Source organism: Mustela erminea, chromosome 7, assembly GCF_009829155.1.
Source record: "Mustela erminea isolate mMusErm1 chromosome 7, mMusErm1.Pri, whole genome shotgun sequence".
NCBI lineage: Eukaryota > Metazoa > Chordata > Mammalia > Carnivora > Mustelidae > Mustela > Mustela erminea.
Window position 1 is genome coordinate 53,782,648 of NC_045620.1, and position 18,461 is coordinate 53,801,108.

At 42.7% G+C, this 18,461-nt stretch overlaps 1 protein-coding gene across 1 annotated transcript in view; it reads right to left on the minus strand.

The window, feature by feature from the left end:
* Nucleotides 1–13,721, minus strand: part of LOC116595393 (sulfotransferase 1C1) — a 49,271-nt gene extending 35,550 nt beyond the window's left edge. Inside the window, exon 1 of the mRNA XM_032351657.1 lies at nt 13,506–13,721. The gene's annotated coding sequence lies outside the window, so the exon portion shown is untranslated. The remainder of the gene's footprint in view (nt 1–13,505) is intronic.
* Between the last annotated feature and the right edge of the window lie 4,740 nt (nt 13,722–18,461).

The following is an 18,461-nucleotide window of genomic DNA, read 5'->3' on the forward strand; positions in this document are numbered from 1 at the left end:
AATCTAGTAAATGTAAAAGGAATGATAGGTATAAAGACAGCACCAGTAGATGCTAAACACCCTTGGATACAGCGCTGAGAGAAATGCGATATTCACAGAGTTTCAAAATATCCACTCACAGCAGATTACAGAGGCAGAAATGTGCCTCTAATGATCACCCTGCTCAAGTGTAAATTAGCATGCCTGATAGCAGGATGAGCTGTATTATTGCCAGATGTAATGCAGTGGGATATCAGAAGCATGACTTGGGGTATTTTCCAGTAACAATGTTTTTCATTCTTCATATATTTTCATTCTTCATCTAATTATGAAGAAACAATTGGATACAACCACAATGAGAGATGTTCTATGAGACAATTGGCCCAAAATTTTCAAAAGCATCCCCATTAGGGAAATAGACAACAAAAGAAACCAAAATGGTTAGGGCCAGGGGCATTCTTCCAGACTATAAGAGACAAAAGAGACATATCAAAATGCAATACAAGGGGGAGAGGAGTCAAGATGGCGGAAAAGTAGCAGGCTGAGATGACATCAGGTAGCAGGAGATCAGCTAGATAGCTTAGCTAACCATTGCAAACACCTACAAATCCAACAGGAAATCGAAGAGAAGAGCAATAATTCTAGAAACAGAAAATCAATCACTTTCTGAAAGGTAGGATCTGCGGAGAAGTGAATCCAAAGCAAGGGGAAGATAGACTGCGGGGGGGGGGGGGGGCTGGCTCCAGGCAAGTGGCGGAGCAACGGAGCACAAAATCAGGACTTTTAAAAGTCTTCTCCACGGAGGGACATCACTCCAGAGGCTAAACCGGGGGGAAGCCCACGCGGGGTCAGCATAACCCCACGTCCCATGGGGTCACAGAAGGACCAGGGGTGTCTGAGTGTCACAGAGCTTGCAGGTATTAGAGCAGGGAAGCCGGCTACAGTGACAAAGCCAAGGAGTGAGCTCTCAGCTCGGGGTTACCTTGAACTGGTCACGGGCTGGGTGAGGTCGGAGCGCGGCCAGAGGCCACAGAGACAGAAACGACCAAGTGCTTTTCTCCAAGTGTGACAGATTGAGTGCTTTCCTACAAGCATGACCAGAGGCTAGGGAGATGGGGGCAGTTGGGCGCTTTTTTCTGAGGGCGCACTGAAGAGCGGGACCCTGAGCTCTCGGCTCCTCTGTGCTGGATATTGGGAGACCGCCATCTTCATTCCTGTCCTCTGGAGCTCTACGGAAAGTGCTCAGGGAACAAAAGCTCCCGAAAGCAAATCTGATTAGCCAGGCCCCTGGTAAGGGTGGTGTAATTCCGCCTGGGGCAAAGACACTTGAGAGTCACTACAACAGGCCCCTCCCCCAGAAGATCAACAAGAAACCCAGCCAAGACCAACTTCACTCACCTAGGAGAACAGCGGAATTCCAGAGGAGGAGAAAGCAAATCTTATCTGGACAAAATGACAAGGCAGAAAAACTCACCACAAAAAAAAGAACAAGAGGTAGTACCGAAGGCTGGGGACCTAATCAATACAGACACTGCTAATACAACAGATCTAGAGTTCAGAATGATGATTCTCAAGGTTCTGGCCAGGCTCGAACCTGTGTTTAGAGAAACACTATCTGGAGAGATAAAAGCTGTTTCTGGAGAAATAAAAGAACTAAAATCTAACTAAGTTGAAATAAAAAAAGCTATTAATGAGGTGCAATAAAAAATGGCGGCTCTTACTGGTAGGATGAATAAGGCAGAAGAAAGAATTAGTGACGTAGAAGACCAAATGACAGAGACTAAAGCAGCTGATCAAAAGAGAGACAAACAAATACTGGACCACGAGCAGAGAATTCGAGAGATAAGTGACACCATAAAATGGCACAACATTAGAATAATTGGGATTCCAGAAGAAGGAAGAGAGGGGCGCCTAGGTGGCTCGTGGGTTAAGCCTCTGCCTTCGGCTCAGGTCATGGTCTCAGGGTCCTGGGATCGAGCCCCACATCAGGCTCTCTGCTCAGCAGGGAGCCTGCTTCCCTTCCTCTCTCTCTCTGCCTGCCTCTATGCCTACTTGTGATTTCTGTCTGTCAAATAAAAAAAAAAAGAAAGAAAAGAAGGAAGAGAGAGGGGAGCAGAAGGTATATTGAGGCGAATTATTGTAGAGAATTTCCCTAATATGGCAAAGGGAAGAAACATCAAAATCCAGGAGATGCTAAGAACGCCCCTCAAAATCAATAAAAATAGGTCCTCACCTCGTCACCTGAGAGTAAAATTTACGTCTTAGCGACAAAGAGAAAATCCTGAAAGCAGCCCGGGAAAAGAAGTCTGTAACATACAAGGGTAAAACATTAGATTGGCAGCGGACCTATCCACAGAGACCTGGCAGGTCAGAAAGAACTGGCGTGATATATTCAGAGTACTAAAAGAGAAAAACATGCAGCCAAGAATACTATATCCAGCTAGGCTATCATTGAAAATAGAAGGAGAGATAAAAAGCTTCCAGGACAAACAAAAACTGAAAGAATTTGCAAACAGCAAACCAGCTCTACAGGAAATACTGAAAGGGGTCCTCTAAGCAAAGAGAGACCCTAAAAGTAGTAGATCAGAAAGGAACAGAGACAATATACAGTAACAATCACCTTATAGGCAATACAATGGCACTAAATTCATATCTCTCAATAGTTACCCTGAATGTTAATGGGCTAAATGCCCCAATCAAAAGACACAGGGTATCAGAATGGATAAAAACCCAAAAACCATCAATATACTGCCTACAAGGAACTCATTTAAGATCCAAAGACACCCCCAGATTTAAAGTGAGGGGGTGGAAAACAATGTACCATACTAATGGACATCAAAAGAAGGCTGGGACGGCAATCCTTCTATCAGATCGATTAGATTTTAAGCCAAAGACTATAATAAGAGGTGAAGAAGGACACTATATCATACTCAAAGGGTCTGTCCAACAAGATGACCTAACAATTTTAAATAACTATGCCCCTAACGTGGGAGCAGCCAACTATATAAATCAATTAATAACAAATCAAAGAAATACATCGACAATAATACAGTAATAGTAGGGGACTTTAACACTCCCCTCACTGAAATGGACAGATCATCTAAGCAAAAGATCAACAAGGAAATAAAGGCCTTAAATGACACACTGGACCAGATGGAAATCACAGATATATTCAGAACATTCCATCCCAAAGCAACAGAATACACATTTCTTCTCTAGTGCACATGGAACAGTCTCCAGAATAGATCAAATCCTGGGACATAAATCAGGTCTCAACCGGTATCAGAAGCTTGGGATCATTCCCTGCATATTTTCAGACCACTCTGAAATATGCTCTGAAGCTAGAACTCAATCACAAGAGGAAATTTGGAAAGAACCCAAATACATGGAGACTAAACAGCATCCTTCTAAAAAAAATGAATTGATTAACAAAGAAATTAAAGAAGAATTGAAAAAATTCATGGAAACAAATGATAATGGAAACACAACGGTTCAAAATCTGTAGGACACAATAAAGCCAGTCCTGAGAGGAAAATATATAGTGCTACAAGCCTTTCTCAAGAAACAAGAAAGGTCTCCAATACACAACCTAACCCTACACTTAAAGGAGCTGGAGAAAGAACAACAAAGAAAGCCTAAACCCGGCAGAAGAGAAATCATAAAGATCAGAGCAGAAACCAATGAAATAGAAACTTAAAAAACAATAGAACAAATCAATGAAACAAGGAGCTTGTTCTTTGAAAGAATTGATAAGATTGACAAAGCCCTGGCCAGACTTATCAAAAAGAAAAGAGAAAGAACCCAAATAAATAAAATCATGAATGAAAGAGGAGGGAACAACCAACACCAAAGAAATACAAACAATTATAAGGACGTACTATGAACAACTCTATGCCAACAAATTCGACAATCTGGAAGAAATGGAAACATTTCTAGAGACATATAAACTACCACAACTGAGCCAGGAAGAAATACAAGACCTGAACAGACCCATAACCAGTAAGGAGATTAAAACAGTCATCAAAAATCTCCAAACAAACAAAAAAGCCCAGGGCCAGATGGCTTCCCAGGGGAATTCTATCAAACATTTAAAGAAGAATTAATTCCTATTCTCCTGAAACTGTTCCAAAAAATAGAAATGGAAGGAAAACTTTCAAACTCATTTTATGAGGCCAGCATCACCTTGATCCCAAAACCAGACAAGGATCCCATCATAAAAGAGAATTACAGACCCATATCCTTAATGAACACAGATGCGAAAATTCTCACCAAAATACTCACCAATAGGATTCAACAGTACATTAAAAGGATTATTCACGATGACCAAGTGGGATTTATTCCAGGGCTGCAAGATTGGTTCAACATCCACAAATCAATCAATGTGATACAAGGCATTAATAAAAGAAAAAATAAGAACCATATGATACTTTCAATAGATGCTGAAAAAGCACTTGACAAAGTGCAGCATCCCTTCCTGATTAAAACTCTTCAAAGTGTAGGTATAGAGGGCACATACCTCAATATTATCAAAGCCATCTATGAAAAACCCACCGCAAATATCATTCTCAATGGAGAAAAACTGAAAGCTTTTCCGCTGAGGTCAGGAACATGGCAGGGATGTCCATTATCACCACTGCTATTCAACATAGTACTAGAAGTCCTAGTCCCAGCAACCAGACAACAAAAGGAAATTAAAGGCATCCAAATCGTCAAAGAAGAAGTCAAACTATCACTCTTCACAGATGATATGATACTATATATGGAAAGCCCAACGGACTCCACTCCAAAACTGCTAGAACTTGTATAGGAATTCAGTAAAGTGTCAGGATATAAAATGAAATGCACAGAAATCAGTTCTATTTCTCTACACCAACAACCAGACAGAAGAAAGAGAAATTAAGGAGTCAATCCCATTTACAATTGCACCCAAAACTAAGATACCTAGGAATAAACCTAACCAAAGAGGCAAAGAATCTATACTCAGAAAACTATAAAGTACTCATGAAATAATTGAGGAAGACACAAAGAAATGGAAAAATGTTCTATGCTCCTGGATTGGAAGAATAAATATTGTGAAAGTGTCTATGCTACCTAAAGCAATCTACACATTTAATGCAATCCTTATCAAAATACCATCCATTTTTTTGAAAGAAATAGAACAAACAATCCTAAAATTTATATGGAACCAGAAAAGACCTCGAATAGCCGAAGGAATATTGAAAAAGAAAGCCAAAGTTGGTGGCATCACAATTCCAGACTTCAAGCTCTATTACAAAGCTGTCATAATCAAGACAGTGTGGTACTGGCACAAAAGCAGACACATAGATCAATGGAACAGAATAGAGAGCCCAGAAATAGACCCTCAACTCTATGGTCAACTAATCTTTGACAAAGCAGGAAGGAATATCTAATGGAAAATAGACAGTCTCTTCAACAAATGGTGCTGGGAAAATTGGACAGCCACATGCAGAAAAATGAAATTGGACTATTTCCTTACACCACACACAAAAATAGACTCAAAATGGATGAAGGACCTCAATGTGAGAAAGGAATCCATCAAAATCCTTGAGGAGAACACAGGCAGCAACCTCTTTGACCTCAACCACAGCAACTTCTTCCTAGGAACATTGCCAAAGACAACAGAAGCAAGGGCAAAAATGAACTTTTGGGACTTCATCAAAATCATAAGCTTTTGCACAGCAAAGGAAACAGTTAACTGTGGAGAGCCATCCAGCAGATGCAAGGAGTCACGTAGACGAAAATGCCTGAAGATTGAGGAAGTGAGAATGATTGGCTAGGTAGGGTTTGGGTGCGCTCGTGGCTGACACATGAACAGCACCAGGAGCCAAGAGAGAAATGCATGATTACTGCTTGAGAACAATAGAGCCCTGCGCGGTTACGTAAGGGTCCACGAGGAGACTGCGTGCACGGGGCAGTGATTGGATAGTCGGGCTGGACCACCTACATGTATATATTGCCAGAACTTGCTTGTAGAGAAGAGAGAACAAAGAGAGAACAAAGAGACGCTAATAAAGAAGTTTGCTCCTCATCACGTTTTGCGGATCGTTCTTGCTGGCGAGAGCGACAACTGGTGCCGACAACCCGGGAAACTGTCCGCATCGCAAAACGGAGATTGAGATAGAGCAACGATAAGGTAAGGAGTGCACCTATTTCTGTCTAGTGAGTGACAGGGAAAGTTCCTAGGATTAGGACGATACAAGTAAAAGTTCCCTCGGCAGGGACGATACAAGTAAAAGTTCCCTCGGCAGGGACGATACAAGTGAAAGTTCCCTCGGCAGGGACGATACAAGTAAAAGTTTCCTCGGGATGGGGTACGATCTTAGTAGACGTAGAATGGAAGATCCCCTAAAAGACGTTCTCAAGATGAACGGTACCCCCTTAAAGGCAAAAACAGCCCGAGCCTTCTTGAAAGAAGTGGGAGAGATTGCCCCCTGGTTTATAGAAGAAGGGCTCCTAAATGTGCCACAATGGGAACACCTGGGCGAGGACTTAAAACTCTGCCCCTCTACATCCCCGGGGACTCTCGCCGTGTGGTCCCTGATGAAAGTATGTTTGCATTCCCCCCGAGAGCCCCTGCAGCGAGCAGTACTACAGGGAGGGGAAGTTTTTTTGCAAGTGAAAGAAGAATCCCGTAAGGGCTCCTCCCGAGACTCTGACTCCGAAAGCGAAAGCTCAGAAGGGATGTCAGAAAGCGAGTTGCAGGAGCTAGGAAAGATAGAGGCAAACAACAAGAAGGAGGAATCTCCCGGTCTCCAGACAGACTTGAAAGCCATGAGGCAACGATTTGAGGATAAAGAGGCGGAATTGCAAAAGGTATTAGGAGAGTTAAGGGTGCAGGGAGAAGTAATGGCGCAGCTGAGAGCAGGGACAGAAGCCGCAGTTGTGGCGCAATCGAAATTAAAAACGAAAGTTACGCCGCTTCCGCATTCTAACCCCACAGCGCCACCCCATGAGTGGCCCCCGCCTTATAAGCCCAGCTGCACCAAGACGTGCTATTGTTCGGGCTGCACCGCGGAAAATTGGAGAGAGGTCCTTGGCCCGGGAAAAGGCTTTTTTCCAGTGTTAGAAGATCAGAATCAGCAGAGGTATCACCAGCCACTAGATTTTAAGCTGGTAAAGCAGTTGAAGGAGGCAGTTAGCAGCTATGGGCCCCAGGCAGCCTTTACGGTCTCCCTTGTGGAGTCGCTGGGAGCACTCTACCTCGCTCCCGAGGATTGGGCCAACTTGGCCAGGGCGGTATTAAGTGGAGGACAATATCTAGAATGGAAAATCCAAAATCAGGACAATTGTCTGGACACAGCACGGAGAAATGCAGCCGCAGGTAACCGCAATGGAATTTGGAAATGCTGACAGGCACGGGGCCATACCTCGGGGCCCAAGTGCAGAGTACATACCCCCCTGCGGTGTATCAACAGATAGCCACGGCGACCCTCAGGGCTTGGAAGACTCTGAGAGGGGCAGGAGACTTGCAAGGCCAATTATCCAAACCCGACCCGGTGCTTAGATGGCACCGAGGTTCCCTTTGTGTTTTCCCACAGGATGCGCCTGCTCCACTCTGGGTGCCGGAGTGGAACCTGTGGAGGGTGCTGGTGATGGTGATGATAGCGACGATGACTGTCCTGCAGCCTGTTCCCATGAAGGCGGAGCCGGTTCAACTGTGGTCGAGAACAAGAGACTGCCCAGCTTCAAGCCCTTCTTCAAATGGCTCAGCATAGAGTGCAATCTTCTCACCCTAACTCATGTTTGTTACTGACGCTTAAAGCTTTGTGAGCTCTTTATTCTCTCACTTCCCTTCCCTGACGCACACATGGTATGTTGTAGTAACAATTGTAGGGGTACTAGTGGTAATTGTTCTTTTCATGTACCTCTTGCCTTGTGCACTTAAAATTATACTCGCAGAAGTTTATAAGGTAAAAGCTATTGTACGTAACCACCAGTTAATCACTCGCAATAGGCTCAAAGTACCACCTTGAATGCCATTCAAGTATCTCTTGGCTCCGTCAGCAATTGGGTTAGTATGTCATAACAATCAGTCTCATTCCTCAAAACCTGGGCAGGCATAAGAGCCCTGATCATGTTGATGATTCTGGCTCAAGTACTCCTTCTAAAATGCATCTGTAGAATTGCGCGACAACAGCAGCTATAGCAACGGGCTTTGGTCTAAGCCATGATGGCTCTGGAGGTCGGGACCTCCCCCCAAATATGGCTTAGTATGCTGGATCGGTAGTCAAAGACGGGTAAGACTGATCCCACACCATAGCAACCTAAGACAGGGGCTCTTCGACCCGGGAGAGTACCCGATGACGGGTAAGCATGTGTGCTGAGGATTGGCAACCTAAGACAGGCACGATCCCTGCCATATAAACAAATAAAAAAGGGGGAGCTGTGGAGAGCCATCCAGCAGATGCAAGGAGTCACGTAGACGAAAATGCCTGAAGATTGAGGAAGTGAGAATGATTGGCTAGGTAGGGTTTGGGTGCGCTCGTGGCTGACACATGAACAGCACCAGGAGCCAAGAGAGAAATGCATGATTACTGCTTGAGAACAATAGAGCCCTGCGCGGTTACGTAAGGGTCCACGAGGAGACTGCGTGCACGGGGCAGTGATTGGATAGTCGGGCTGGACCGCCTACATGTATATATTGCCAGAACTTGCTTGTAGAGAAGAGAGAACAAAGAGAGAACAAAGAGACGCTAATAAAGAAGTTTGCTCCTCATCACGTTTTGCGGGTCGTTCTTGCTGGCGAGAGCGACAGTTAACAAAACCAAAAGACAACTGACAGAATGGGAGAAGATATTCGCAAATGACATATCAGGTTAAGGGCTAGTATCCAAAATCTATAAAGAGCTTAGCAAACTCAACACCCAAAGAACAAAAAATCCAATCAAGAAATGGGCAGAGGACATGAACAGACATTTCTGCAAAGAAGACATCCAGATGGCCAACAGACACATGAAAAAGTAATCCACATCACTCAGCATCAGAAAAATACATATCGAATCCGCAATGAGATACCACCTCACACCAGTCAGGATGGCTAAAATTAACAAGACAGGAAATGACAGATGCTGGCGAGGATGCGGAGAAAGTGGAACCCTCCTACACTGTTGGTGGGAAAGCAAGCTGGTGCAACCACTCTGGACAACAGCATGGAGGTTCCTCTAAAAGTTGAAAATAGAGCTACCATACGACCCAGCAATTGCACTACTGGGTATATATCCTAAAGATACAAACGTGGTACTCCCAATGGGCACGTGCAACCGAATGTTTATAGCAGCAATGTCCACAATAGCCAAACTATGGAAAGAACCTAGATGTCCATCAACAGATGAATGGATAAAGAAGAGGTGGTATATATACACAGTGGAATACTATGCAGCCATCAAAAGAAATGAAATCTTGCCTTTTGCGACAACATGGATGGAACTAGAGCGTATCATGCTTAGCGAAATAAGTCAAGCAGAGAAAGACAACTATCATATGATCTCCCTGATATGAGGAAGTGGAGATGCAATGTGGGGGTTGGGGGGAAGGAAAAGAAAAAATGAAAGAAGGTGGTATTGGGAGGGAAACAAACCATAAAAGACTCAATCTCAAAAAAAGACTGAGGGTTGCTGGGGGGAGGGGGGATGGGAGAGGGTGGTGGGGATATGGACATTGGGGAGGGTATGTGCTATGATGAGTGCTGTGAAATGTGTGAACCTGGTGATTCACAGACCTGTATCCCTGGGGATAAAAATATATTATATGTTTATTTAAAAAATAAATAAATTTAATTAAAAAAAAAGAAAAAATGCAATGCAAGGAACTTAACTGAATTCTGAATAGGAAAAGAAAAAAAAAAAAACCAGCATTAAAGGACATTATTGGGACAGTTGGGGAAATTTGCCCAGACTGTATGTTTAGTAGTGTTATGATAAGAGAGTAGAATATCCTTACTTTTAGGAAATATCAGCTGAAGTATGCAGGGGATGCAGTGTCAGAGTGACTTCAACTTACAGCCTGATGTTTCCTTAAAATAGTGTACATTTATTTGTATATATGGGTGTGTGTACCTATACATATATGTAGAGGGCAGATGGAGGGGAATGAGTACAGAAAAATCTTATTAGTTGCTGAATCTGGGTGAATGTTTGTAGGTATTTTTTGAACTATTTTAAAAAATTTCTATGTAGTTTTAAAATTTATAAAGAAAAATGTAAGAGAAAAACAAGTCTCATTTGTTTTTCTGACACCTAGATAGTAAGAGCATGGGCTTCTAACACAGGTGACAGCCAGCAGGTGGTTTGTCATGAGCAGGGAGATTTCTCCTCCTTCTTCCCAATCCCCAACCCAAGACCAGGGAGTTCTCTTGCTGCACCTCTTCTCAGGGTGGGCTCTTCTAGGAGTTCTGTCTCTTCTCAGACTCCCCACCTTGTGTGACGCTGGGCTTTCTTTACTAGCTCTCCACTCCCATTGGTGTCAGCATCAGAGCTCAACTTCGGACACCTTTCCCCCAACCCACTTTTATCTTCCTGGGGAGCTTTCATGGTTATGGATTTTCCCTAAAGTTTTGCTGCAACAATACATTTTAAAATTCATATTTGAAAAATATTTTGTCTAGCTTTTAAAAAAGATGTTCTGCCACTATATGCTTGTTCTGGGTATTTACTTCTCTAAACATATAATTCTCCCTTTGGCTATGCCTTATCTATACTTAAAAGTATTGATGGCTTTCTATATTTATATTTCTATATTAAAGTTCTAAGAAGTGTTCATATGCTTTTGTCCTTTCTGCTGGTCCTTTCTAATGAGTTTTTAATTTTGGGCTGTGAGTTCATTTACTGTGGGGACATGTGTCAGAGTCTTCTGTGGTCTGGTCCAGGTTTTGGATATGCCCCTGCTAGGTGGCCCAGGGGTATTACTAATCTGTGATTTATTTTTATATTAAGTTATTGGGCCAAGTGTGTTGTATAATTTGATCTGTAGCACAGACCCAAGCTTACAAATTCCAAGGGGACACTTCTTTTTCATCCACAACCCAGAATGACAGTAGTTAAGTTTCCTCACTATTTCCTGGTACAGAGGCCGGTTTTCTCCAGAGCACTTTGAAGAATCCAAGTTCACAAAAGAGCTGTATTTCAGGTTCCCTGAGGTCTCCATTCCTGACCTTCCTAAGCTTTAAGACGGAGATGGGCATTTTACCCACCACACCCAGAGCCAGTGTCCTGCTATGCCAAACTTTTTCCCCAGGTACTTTAAAATGTCCTGTTCTTTCTCTGTGCTCAGTTCCACATTTAATAGAATGTCTGTTGTATGTAACAGAATTTGTTGGTGTTTGCATTGGCAGGATTTTCAAGTAATCTTGTCTGTTATTCGAACAGGAAGTTCCTTTATCTATTATTTTTGGTTTAAGTAAAAAACCATTATTCTGTAAACTGGCAGAAAGACCTCCCTGAGTACATGTTTAAACTTTTTAAGCTTCTTACACTGAGTAAAAAAATAAATAACATTTATTTAAAAACAAAATTATTTCTTAAATTAAAAGATCATCTAAATATGTTAAGTTTGGTGAAAATTTTCCATGACATAGGAAAACAGTGATACTGAAGCAAACTTTGCCCTGAAACTCTGTTAACAAACTCATTTCAGCTTCCTGGTCACAGGAAAAATGTTCTATTCATCTTGGTGCCTCTAGTGCTGGTCTGATGACTGGCACAGGGTGGGAGCCTGATTTTTGTTTTGTCATTAAATGGATTTGAACTTGTTTATTCACCCACCAAATTGGAAGACACATATTTTTCTTCTTGAATCACAGCTTGCGTCTGCACAATCCTGACCCCAAATATATGTCATCCCTGCTATTACTTAGAGACAAAGCCTTAGTCTGTGGATTTCCTTGGGGGAAAATGGAGATGACATGTGGCCTGCTCTCCTGTACCCTGTGGAGTTGGGAGTTTCATCCTGGTCCCAGGGGAGTTTCAGGTCCTCTGGGTACAACCTCAATCACAGCTAAGCCAGGGGAGGCATGTGTCAGACAGGACTTGCCCGGAACACTTAGCCCATGGGTGCCCACCATAGACCCCTCGTTCTGGTCCCCCATCCTGGTAGAATATGAATGTGTACCTTTGGGTCAGGGATATATCTTGCTTCCCCATCTATCTATTTATTGCATTTCCATACAACTTTGTTGAGCTCCAAGACAAGGTGAAGTGCCCAGGAACCCACACTGTCCTATAGAATAGCCTTCTGTTACTGGGAGGCTACTGGGGGGCAGGTCCCTCCAGAACACTAGCAGTGCACACTTGAGGGGAGGGATTCAGCTCTGGAAGGTGACAGGGATGTTTTCTGACTTGATCATGCTGGCCACACAGGGATTGCTCCACCACGAAAGTCTGGCATCTTTGGGAGCGTAAGGGAGGCTTTAGTAACAGGTCAACTGAGTTAAAGGGTGAGCTATTACAGAAACTTTGAGCCTGGTTATGCAAGATGTAGATTATACACTCCCTTGGTCTCCTGAGCCTCAGGCTCGGGTTTCTCCTGTGGCTTTGGAATGTCACAACTACCTGGGCTGAGCCTCCAAGATACCTGGTACCCTTCTTCTGCTCATTGCTCTCCCACTCCCATGATAAGGAACTTTGCCAGAACTTCAGTGATTCCAGAAGGTCAGAGCAAAGTGTCTATGATTGCCTATCTGGAATCTTTTCTGAAGATGGTAAATTGGGGGAGGGAATTTTTCTGCAGCCACAGAAAAGCAAAGAAGGCCTGTAGTCAGCCCTGCAGGCTTTACCTGGCCTTCTGAATCTGCTGTTACTTTGTCCTTTGATTTTTTCTTTCTTTTTTTTTTTTTTTTAAAGATTTTATTTATTTATTTGACAGAGAGAGATCACAAGTAGGCAGAGAGGCAGGCAGAGAGAGAGAGAGGAGGAAGCAGGCTCCCTGCTGAGCAGAGAGCCCGATGCGGGACTCGATCCCAGGACCCTGAGATCATGACCTGAGCCGAAAGCAGCGGCTTAACCCACTAAGCCACCCAGGTGCCCCATGTCCTTTGATTTTTTCTAAACAATTTTCAGTGAATAGGCTCAAGTGACACCCTTGGCAGAGAACCTGGGATCCAACTGTCCTTGGTTGGTCTGACCCCTGTCTTAGGGTGGCTGACATTGTCTGACAGACACAGATTGGGAACCTTTCTCCAGGGAGGTGGACCGGCAGTGTTTCCCACCTGCAGGGAGGGGAAGGGCCTGGTAATAGTGTGCTCAGGGGGGATTTAACTTAACTCTGAGGAAAGAGTTATACTGTAATTTAATGAAGCCACTATAGGACCAATGGACAGAGGCCTTGGGAAATTTGGGACTGGGGGCAGAAAAGTATTTTTTTCCCCTTTAGATCTTTGAAAAACACGTTTTTCCTTTATGAGCTGGAGAAAATAATCTATTTTTCTCCCATCTTTATGACCTTTCTCTCTTTCCTCTTAGAAGGAGAACAAATCTAGTAATTCCATCTAAGGACTTTCAGGCAGTACTTACAAGATTCCAGGTGAGTGGGTTTAGGAGACCTTGATCTTTTCTTTCTCTTTGTTGACACTCGATGACTCTGTTTCCTTTAGGCTTTTCCTCCAGAATGCTTTGTCCCTGTAGCCTCAGATGTGTGCCTGTAGCCTCAGATGTGTGCCACAGATTAGGAGGGCCATCGAAGAACTAACATTGATCCTGTCCCTTTGTTCCCTTGATATAGGACCTGCTTAAGGCAGGTCAAGGATCAGGCTACGTATAAGCACTTGACAATGGAAAGAGGAGGTGAAGGAAGTAACCAATGAAAGCCTGGGTGATTATCTCCTGCAGATCTAACTGATGACACAGACAATCTTTGATTCCAAACTGTTTTGGCTTTATGGCTGCCAATTTTCTGGTGCTGGCAAACTATTTTGGAATTGCAGATTTGGAATTACAAGGAGTAATTATGTGGTATTCACAGTGTCACTTTCCCTCCAGTACCTCAGTGTACTTTGATAATTGATTGGGGTCCAATGAACCCAGATGTGTTCTCAGAATCCTCCTTAAAAATTTTTCCAGAGAGTCACTTCCAGTTGATAATATTTGGCTAAAAGAAGAAAACTTCTTGCCATCCCTGGCTTATAGTGTACATAATGCTCTGATAGAATATAAGTTAAAGATTAAAACTGCAATCAACTTTCTTTGTTTAGAATTCTATTTATTGATAATTGCAAACTAAGAATTTTTATTTTGTTTTGCTTGTTTAATTGAACTACCTGGGAGCCTCACATAATTCCATTATCATAAAATGTCCTTGTGGACACACTGAGTGGTTATCTTGCACATTTAAAAAAATCTGCTTGTTTTCATTTATTTCACAAAGGGATAGCTACATTTCTTAGGATTTTATTCCACTGTAAGTGGAAAAATGATTTTATTCCACTGAGTACCTTCCACGTCCCAGGCATCTCCTGAGTATTGGTGTGGTGGGATGAAGCTTCACACCTGGTACAGGGAGACAGATAACAAAGTGATAAGACTGTAGCAGATGTTGTGCTATGAAGAAATAAGGAAAGCTAGAGAGGGAGAACAATGGGGTCATGGCTAAGAAGCTGAGATTCATGGAAGTGCTCTTGAAGATGGTGGAATTCAGGCTTGAAGGAGGCCAGGCTGGCAAACAGCCTTGACCAGGGAATACCAGGTTGACAGAACTGCAAGTCCCAAGACTCAGGGCTTAACTGCTCCTGAGCCAATAGAGGGCTAGAGTCTCCAGTGTACTGACCAGGGGCTAGCTCAGAAATGTAGATGGGGATTAGGTAAAGTAGACTTTGGGACTGAAAGTGAGTGTGGGTTTAGTTCTAAATTAAGATGGCTCCTTTGAAGGGTTTGAGTCCCTTGCTTAAAATCAGAGCTGAGATTTACACCAGACAGGGAACACACTGGTTGCTGTTGGAAAAGGGTTGTTAGGGGACAGGAGCAAGAGCAGCGAGAGCAAGAGCATCTCAGAAACTCTTCCGCAGTCAAATAATTAATCACTGGAATTTGTTCAGCCTTGGAGTAATCTATGTATAATCTACATAGACTCATTCTGGAGGACAAGTTTTGGCAACAGTTATGGGAACATGTACTCTGGCTAATGCTATTACAGACTTGTGGTGTCAATGGCGAAAGAGCCAGTAACAGATCCCAGCTGCCTTATCTGTTGGCTTCTTTTCAATGAATACACCTGTTGGGGTGCATTGATTTACCATTTGGAAACCTGCAATGGTCTTTAATTTCTTTCCACAATAGAAGCGTAGAGTCAGACTCACTACTCAGTTATTTGCGGGATGTCACATGATTTCATCATTGGTGGACGTAAGCTCAAACGTATACAACAACAAAGGGATTAGCAAAATTTTTTACCTGATCATGAGGAAATAGAGAGCATGTGGGAACCTGTGAACACATATATGGACTGTGGGGAGTGGCTGCAGGAGCTGCCCACCGACTTAGTCCTTCTTTACAGGTGAAGAGGAAAAATGCGGTTGAGTGAAACTCATTTCTCAGAAAGGGACAGGACTATAATTTAAGATGTTTGTATCTGAAACCAAAATGAAACAAAACAAAAAACTTTTTAGGGGAGGAAAGTAAACTTTTCTTAGAGATGAAGTCTGACTCCCAGGGAACTTGCTTCCCCAATGTGTATTTCCTTAATAGATTCTTCTGTAATTACTGAACTTCCTGAGATAAGAGCCCTCCTATCTGCATGTCTCTAGTGCCTATTATTGGTCCTAGTTTTGAGGGGAGGTTATAGGACAGTGTGTAAGAGAGGGAGTCTGTGGGGATGGATCCTGGAGCTGTTCTAGGGACCTTGGGATTTTAGTGGGGTTCATGTCCCTTCAAGGGGAGACTCATGATTGTCAAGTTGGATGGCTGGGTTGGGAAAAAGCACCTGATCTGGCTCTAGAGTTGAACTAGAACCAAATAAGCCTTGGGTGGTTGGACACCCATGATTATGACATGGAGACTTTTCCCAGCAATGCTATAGGTAGGACTCTCTCTCTTAACCAAGCAGGAAAATGAACACGAAGTGTCTCTCCTGGATGGCTTGGACGTGCCTGGTCCTCAGCTTGTAACCACCCTTGGCATGTGTAGCTGGGAACTAGCCAGTTTGAAAGAGATTTCTAGAAATAAATTCAGAGACATTTGTTAAAGGTCAAGAGAAAATGGTATTTTCATTGTGATCTTTAGCAAGATACTATTGCCTCTGCCTGGACCATCACCAACTTAGTTTCTGGCCAGGATCTTATTATAGGTTCAACTGTGTCTCCCCAAATTCACATGTTGAAGTTCTAACCCTTAGTACTTCAGAATGTGTATTTGGTGATGAGGTCTTTAATTAGTTAAAATGAAGTAATTAGGGAGGACTCTAATCCAGTCTGACTTGTGTTCTTATAAGGGAGTTGAGTAGGGCAGAGAGCACACAGAGGTAAGAACATGTGAGGACACAGCAAGATGGCAGCTGTCTGCAAGCCAAGGAGAGAGGCCTCAGGAAAAAACAAACCTGGTAATATCTTGATCTTGGATTTCTAACCTCTAGAACTGTAAGAAAATATATTATGTTGTTTGAATCACTCAGTGTACAATATTTTGTGTATCAGTACTAGCAAACTACTACAGACATTCTTAAGACTCAGCTGAAGCTTCCTTTTCTTTGGTAGTCTTCCTTGACCGTATCCTCGATCTAAGCTGTTTTGTGGCCTTCTCCTCATATAATTTATCACTTACTGGAGTGAAAGGGGATACTTTCAGCAATTCTCACAGGACAGTGGATTTAAAATTGTTATTTCCTGGGCAAAGAGAGGATGTAGGGTCATCCCTCTCCTCTCTGTGTTTCCATGACATTTTATGATATCATCTATGATGTCACTTAACATGTTGTCAGTAAATCTCTTACTGACAATCTCTCCCTCACCAATAAGACCATAAGCATCTTAAGGGCTGGGTTGTGCTTTGGTGACTTTTTGTACCAAGTCACTGGAACAGTGGCTGGCACATTGTAGACACCCAGCACATGTTTATTGAATGAATGAATGAATACATTTATGTACAAACTTGATAGCTTGATAGACTTAAAACATTAATAATATTTATTCAGTTAAAAAAATCTCCAAAGCATAGAAAAAAAAAGGAAGTTGACATAATTCCATGGGCTATAAACTTGTTAACATTTATTGAAAACTGAAAGTAAGAAAAAATTTAAGAATGCAAAGGCAATATAGGATGGAAAGTAATCTTTCTTCCTTCTATTTCTAGTCTCAGTTCTTCTCACTGAAGGTAAACAATTGTCCATGGTTTCTAGTGTATCTTTCCATTAAAAAGTTACTCATGAAGAATTTGAGAGGCAGGGTGGGGGTGGGGGTCATGGGGGACAAGGAGGGAAAAAATGAAACAAGATGGGACCATGGAGGGAGACAAACCATAAAAGGCTCTTCATCTCAGGAGACAAATTGAGGGTTGCTGTAGGTGGGGAAGGATAGGGTGGCTGAGTTATGAACATTGGGGATGGTATGTGCTATGGTGAGTGCTGTGAACTCAGTAAGACTGATGATTCACAGACCTGTACCCCTGGGGCAAATAATACATTATATGTTAATAAAAAAAAAGTTACACATATATGTCTGTAGGTCTACTATCTATCTATTATCTATCACTTATTAATCACCTTTGTTTCTTTCTCTCCTCTATTTTATTTCGTTTATCCAAAAGAGATCATCCTAAACACACTGCTCTGTTCCTTGCTTTTAAAAAAATTTTATTTATTTATTTGGGGGGGAGGGGCAGAGGGAGAAGGAGAAAGAATCTCCAGCAGACATCCCTCTGAGCACAGAGCCCAAATTGGGGCTCAATCTCACAACCCTAATATGATGACCTGAACCAACATCAAGAGTCAGATGCTTTACTGACTGAGCCTTCCAGGCGCCCCTATATCTTGCTTTTTAAAAACATAATATAGTCCATGTATCTTTTTATATGAGTGCTTACAGATGTTCCTTCTCATCCACTTTTTTACAGGAGTCGTCTTTATTCCATTAGATAGATGCACCCATAGTTTATTTAAGCAGTCGCCTATGCTGTAGAGGATTTTTTTGATATGTGTTTTGTAAAGTTTCATGATCAGGTCTGCAATGCAGATTGCAGGGCAGGGAAATGTACCTTTAAAATTTTGAGGATGCCTGGCTGGCTCAGTTGGTTAAGCGACTGTTTTGGCTCATATCATGATCCTGGAGGCCTGAGATCGAGTGCCTCCAGGGGAAAAATTGGACAAATTGGACAGCCACATACAGAAGAATTAACTGGACTTCCAGCATCATAGGGAGTCTGATGCTGACAGAAACATCAGACTTCCAGCTCCATAGGGAGTCTGTTTCTCCCTTTCACCTTCTCCCCTTTTGTGCTCTCTCTCTCTCAAATAAATAAATAAAATGTTTAAAAAAACAAATAAAA